Source organism: Vulpes lagopus, chromosome 10 (genome assembly GCF_018345385.1).
Source record: "Vulpes lagopus strain Blue_001 chromosome 10, ASM1834538v1, whole genome shotgun sequence".
In the NCBI taxonomy this organism is placed as follows: domain Eukaryota; kingdom Metazoa; phylum Chordata; class Mammalia; order Carnivora; family Canidae; genus Vulpes; species Vulpes lagopus.
The window spans coordinates 115,662,957-115,668,564 of record NC_054833.1 but is presented as its reverse complement, the minus strand read 5'-3'; the positions used below and the strand labels follow the sequence as shown (position 1 = coordinate 115,668,564).

The following is a 5,608-nucleotide window of genomic DNA, read 5'->3' as shown; positions in this document are numbered from 1 at the left end:
TGTTGTATAAAAGAATCTAAAGTCATAAAGGCACTTTTAGCCCCAGATAGATTAAATAATAATGTTAAGCATTAAGGATTTTGAGGGTTTTGCCGGGTTGTTTCTCCAGAGTGACCCATAATGACTAAATTTCAAACTTGTCCTTGGATTGTTACCTGTTGCCTCTAATATCTTTATATAGGTAGCCAGGTATTTAATGCTTAATTCAAGAATTCAATAGAATTCCTGTGTGCAAAAATATGTGCAGAGTACTATTACAGTGTTATAGAGTATTTTAGCATCCTAAACACACACTTTTAAAATTGACGGTTAAGGGGTACCTGACTGGCTCTGCCAGTAGATCACGGGACTCGTGATCTCTGGGTTGTGAGCTCAAGCCCCACATTGGGCGTAGAGTTTACTTTAAAAATAAAAATAAGATGGACACTTAATATATTTGTCCAAACAATAACAATTTAATGTAAATAACAAACTTTGCCTTCTGTTTCTAATGTGGCTTTTGAGTTTTGCTTGCTTTCCTCTCTTCTTTGTCACGGTTAGTATAGTCCCCCCCCCCCCCCCCCCCCCCGTGGAAAGAACCTATTCATCCCTTCGGTCCTTTGTTGAGCCTGGGGCCCTCAGATATATTTACAAGAAAGTTATGGCGCTACTGCTTTGAGAATCTAAAAGGGTAATTTTATGAAAATAATTCTCCATGTAAGTGGCAATCCTCAGGCAATCTCTCTATTTCTCCCAATATGGATCAGCCTATGAATTCCCAAGAAAGATTGAAAATACATTTTAAACTTCTTTAAACTTTTAAAATCTTAAATTAAATGCTTAACTCTCTTTAAATGTGTGACACCATCCATCACAATTTTATATTTAGACACATAATAATGTATAATCTCAGCTTCTGTCCACTTGTAAAAATGGGAATAGACTTGGAGAAATAAGCAATTTCCCAACAGAAAATTGGAAATTCTGGCAACCAATTCCAGGTGACCCGCCATCAATCAGTGTTAAATCCTCTGGGGCCACTGCTGGAGGGTATTGCTGTTAGTGAAGGGCTTCACCTGGTGACTAATGGTATGTAACAAATGTATTGAAGAACTATGGAAACACCCCAAACCGGTGATTGTCTGGTAACTTTCAGCACAGACCTTTCCCAGCAATTGAGAAAGTGAGATTTTTATAACCTCCTTGCAGTTCTCTTACTAAAATACCTGTTTTTAGGGAAATAGGTGAAATGATTATGCCATGCAATTAAATTAAATTAGCTGACAAAATATCTCTTTATGACTAAACTGTTTAATGTAGGCATTAGGAAATACGTGGTATCATTTAGAGTATGTGCAAATGTGACAATTATTCTGATTCTGATGTTAAATAAGTCTCAGTTGGTAATAAAATCTCCTTGTTTGGTATTATTAAGTAATTATGATTAATGTCTGAAATGTAATGTTCCATGGTTATAATTTTCTTGTTTGCTTGAGTGAATACATTAGGAATTCATTAAAAATGCAAGCTTTTTAGATACCTGCAAACTACAAATGTAGTGAGGACTTTGCTGGAAGTTAGGACGCATTTTTCAATAAAAAGTCATGAGTGGGGTGAACCAACAACAGGCAGATAACTATGATGGATTTCTAGTACTGAAATGCAGGAATAGACAAATGGGTTTGTTCACTGATGTCAGAAATCAGATCCATTCTCATGTAAAAATGTAACTGTGAGGTATCCCTGCCATTCCCCGGACTCCTAACTATAAAGGCTGAAGCAGGTAAGATAACGAACTCACAAAAATGGCTAATACTGATGAGGAAGCCACGGATATACAAAGACAGCTAAGAATTTGATGTTTTCAAAAAGTCATGTGTCTTAAAGTAACGAAAATAGTAAAATCAATCAGTTGATTGCTTGATCAATCATTCTAGCACTCCTAGAGCATGTGCCTCACCGGATGGTAGTGAAGAGTAGATGAAATGAACTATATAAAACACCCAAGCTTGTGTTTGTTCTATCTTGAAAGTGTCATGTAAAGTGTTGCCCCAGCGTCAGTTGTGTTGCCCTCATCAATCAGTTGCCCTCTGTCTACTGAGGACGAAGTGATGCCGTGAAGAACACCTCCCTCTCTTGGAGCAGTTGTCTCCAATCAAAGAAAGTTGAGCTCTGGTGTCACTTCCTCTTCTGTTAAGGACCCTAATCCCATCATGAGGCCCTGACTGTGATGACTTCATCTAAATCTGATTATCTCCCAAAGGCTCCACCTTCTAATACCATCATATTGGGAGTTAGGGCTTCAGCCTATACATTTTGAGGCCATAAACATTCAGTCCATACCAAAGGTTGTGAAAGCATATCCTTAAAGCCTATAAATCATGACATGCCTGCAAAGACTAACTTCCAGAATAGTAGGACCAGGATGTCCATTTCTACCATTTCATAACTTGAGAGGTTAACTAGGCAATAAAAGGAAGTCTTGATACAAGGATTGGTAACATGGGACCTGTTATTACAGTGTGTGTGTGCTATAGTGAAGAGGTGTTTGGGTAGGACTCAGATATGCTGTATAGCCCTAACTCATTGTCGGCCTGTGGACACATCTGTTCATTCTCTAAAGCTAGGTTTCCTTGGCTGAAAAACGGAAATCATAAAAGTTTTGCTGAACTCGGAGGAAGGGTACAAAAACACAAATGTATATGAAAATGGTGCCAAATGATTGGCAAATGGAAGGAATTATTATCATCTGTAGTATAATTTCCTATGGCTGTTGTGACAAATTACTACAAACTTGTTAGCTTAAAACAACACAAATTTATTATCTTAGATTCTGGAGGTCAGAAATCCAAAATGGATTACTTAAATTTATTCCCCCAGGGACTTTACCAGGAGGCATAGCATCATGTGTTATGCTTGAGGATGAATGATCCATCCCGAGCCTTCAAAATGTCCCCTAAAGATGAAATTCAACAGAATCATCCAGAAATAAAGGAAAATTCATATCATGTAGTTCTGTAAAATGTAAAGCCATCTTGTTGTAAGGAAATGACTAGTTCAATGTGAGAGAAGGGACTGTATCAGACTTCCCATAGTCTAGTGCTTGCCTGGTTGTCATGGCATTTCATTCCACTCCCCAGGCTCACTACATTGCAGCTATATTAATTTCTTTCCTAATCTTTGAATTTATCAGATATTTCCAACTCTGGGGCCTTGCACTTATTTCCTCCACTTTCTGGAACTCTTGTCTTATAGTTTTTTGAATGTATGGATTACTGGATTTGTTCATGGAAAGGAACAAAGGAAAGAAACAGAGGCAGATGAGTTGCTGGCCTATTTAGCCTTGTTTTTTGTTTGTTTGTTTGTTTTTTACTGATTTGCCTCTAGGTCTCTCTCTCCTTTATTGTATTTTGAGATATTACAGATGGTAAGCATGTGCTTTTTTTTTTTTTTATTACATCCCCAGAAGAGGGAGAGGGAATGTAATAAGCAAATGTTAATTATTTGATGTACCAGGTTCTTATACATAATTGTCCCCTTGATCCTCAAAATCTCTCTTTGTAGAGGTTTGCACACATGAAATTTGAGACTCCAAGGAGTTAATGGTGTTGTCAAAATTGTTCAAATATAGAACCGGCTTTATAGCCCAGGCCTAGTGGTGCCTAGGTGGCTGAGACAGTTAAGTGTCCAACTCTTGATTTTAGCTCAGGTCATGACCTCATGGTGGTGAGATCAAGCCCTGCACATAGGGCCACACATTCAGCATGAAATCTGCTTGAGACTCTCTCTCCCTCCCCCTGCTTGCACACGTGCACTCTCTAAATCAATCAATCAATCAATCAATCAATCAATCAATCTTAAAATAAAATAAAACCCAAGTAAGTCTGATTCCAGAGGCCATCTTCTTTCCATAATATCAGAGTGACCTTTATGGATGAAATAATTAAAACACTTACCGTCACTTATTGTGAAACACTTATTTAACAATTCCACTTATTGTGAAAGGGAAGAGGTGAAGGAATAGGGACTCATTTTAGGAATATTAAGAAAAATGTTTACATAAGGTAGAACTCTTGGGTTTCCTCCATTTCATGCATGCCCTTCCTTGTCCTGGGGTAATCAGATGAGCTGTCTGGCTAATCTGTCTTGCTAGACTATTGAGAAAGTAAGAAGCTGAGTGGTATTTTAATGGTACTTTAATAGTAACAGACAAAGCAATATTAAGGCTTTTCTCCACTAGTAAAGTAGAGGAAAAGGAATTAGGATATAGAAGCAGGAACACTGGTCAATGAGACATTTCAGAATGGGCCTCAGGTCTTGTGGGTTGATGCCTAAAAAAGGAGAAACAGAGACTGAGGGTAAGGATCATGGAATGGAATCCTCTTCTACCCCCACATTCCACTTCAGGCTAGAACATATTGAGAAACATCTGTCATCTCATTGAGCATTTGTGTTATTTTTTTTTTTTTTAATTATTTACTAACCTGAAAGAGAGAGAGAGAAAGAAAGAGAGAGCAAGGGAGAGCACCAGCATGAGTAAATAAGGGGGAGGAGGAGAAGGGGAGGCAGTCCCCTTCAGGGAGCCCAGTCGGGGAGGGCTCAATCCCAGGAACCTGGGATCATCACCAGAGCTGAAGACAGACTGAGCCACCTAGGTGCCCCTCAGGGTGTTGTCTTTGAACCTCAGCTGGGGGTAGTGTGGGAGGGACTGGAAGCCCGGGTTTTGGAGTCATGCAGACAGGAACTTAATTCCTAGGCAGGTCTTCTAGTTACTAGCTGATTAACAGGTCTTTAAACTGTTTTGTTCTCAGTTTCTGAGAACTGAAGAGAAATGAAGAGACTCTAACACTAAGGTGGTGTGGATTAACTTCAGTCATGCTGCAAAAAAGTGTTTTGCACTGAAAAAGTGCTTTATAAAATGAGCTATACTTGTATTTAATAACAATATTATGAATATAACAAATGTAATCCATCCTTCTTTTGTATATATTTTTTTATTGGAGTTCGATTTGCCAACATAGAGCAAAAATACGGAATGCTTCACGAATTTGCGTGTCATCCTTGGGCAGGGCCCATGCTAATCTTCTCTGTATCGTTCCGATTTTTAGTATATGTGCTGCCGAAGCGAGCACTGTAATCCATCCTAATGCTAGAGATATTAGAAATAGTAATGGTGCATTATTTTGTATATACCACCTAATCATTAAATAGAATTATTTGTGATTTGTTTTTCATGAAGTGCATAAAAAAGGTACTTTACTTGAATTGTATATCATTTATGTACTTTATCTTAAAATGAGACATAATTCTTTCAATAGATATTTAGTGCAGCTATGGATTATGCTGTCTTCATTTGTTTGAGTAATTACTTTATGACTGAGACTTACAGAAACGATTAAAAACCACCGATAATACTGTTTCTTTTCTGTTTTTCATGTTATTTAGTAAGGTGTGAAAAACAATTATATCTATTAATTAAAAGCTGACTATTTAACCAGTTGAGCAGTTAGTATTGTTGCCTTTTTTTTTTTTCTCACCTGGATTTTTAAGATAATCAATGGCCATTTTTGTAACAGTGAATAATTGAGCTCTCCTTTGGGAAACTGAAAATGGAAAAATAGAAAAAATA

At 37.6% G+C, this 5,608-nt stretch overlaps 1 non-coding gene across 1 annotated transcript; it reads right to left on the bottom strand.

The window, feature by feature from the left end:
• Positions 1–5,003: 5,003 nt before the first annotated feature.
• Positions 5,004–5,111, bottom strand: LOC121501119. Its single transcript, XR_005990541.1, has one exon. It is a non-coding gene; the product is annotated as a U6 spliceosomal RNA (small nuclear RNA).
• Between the last annotated feature and the right edge of the window lie 497 nt (positions 5,112–5,608).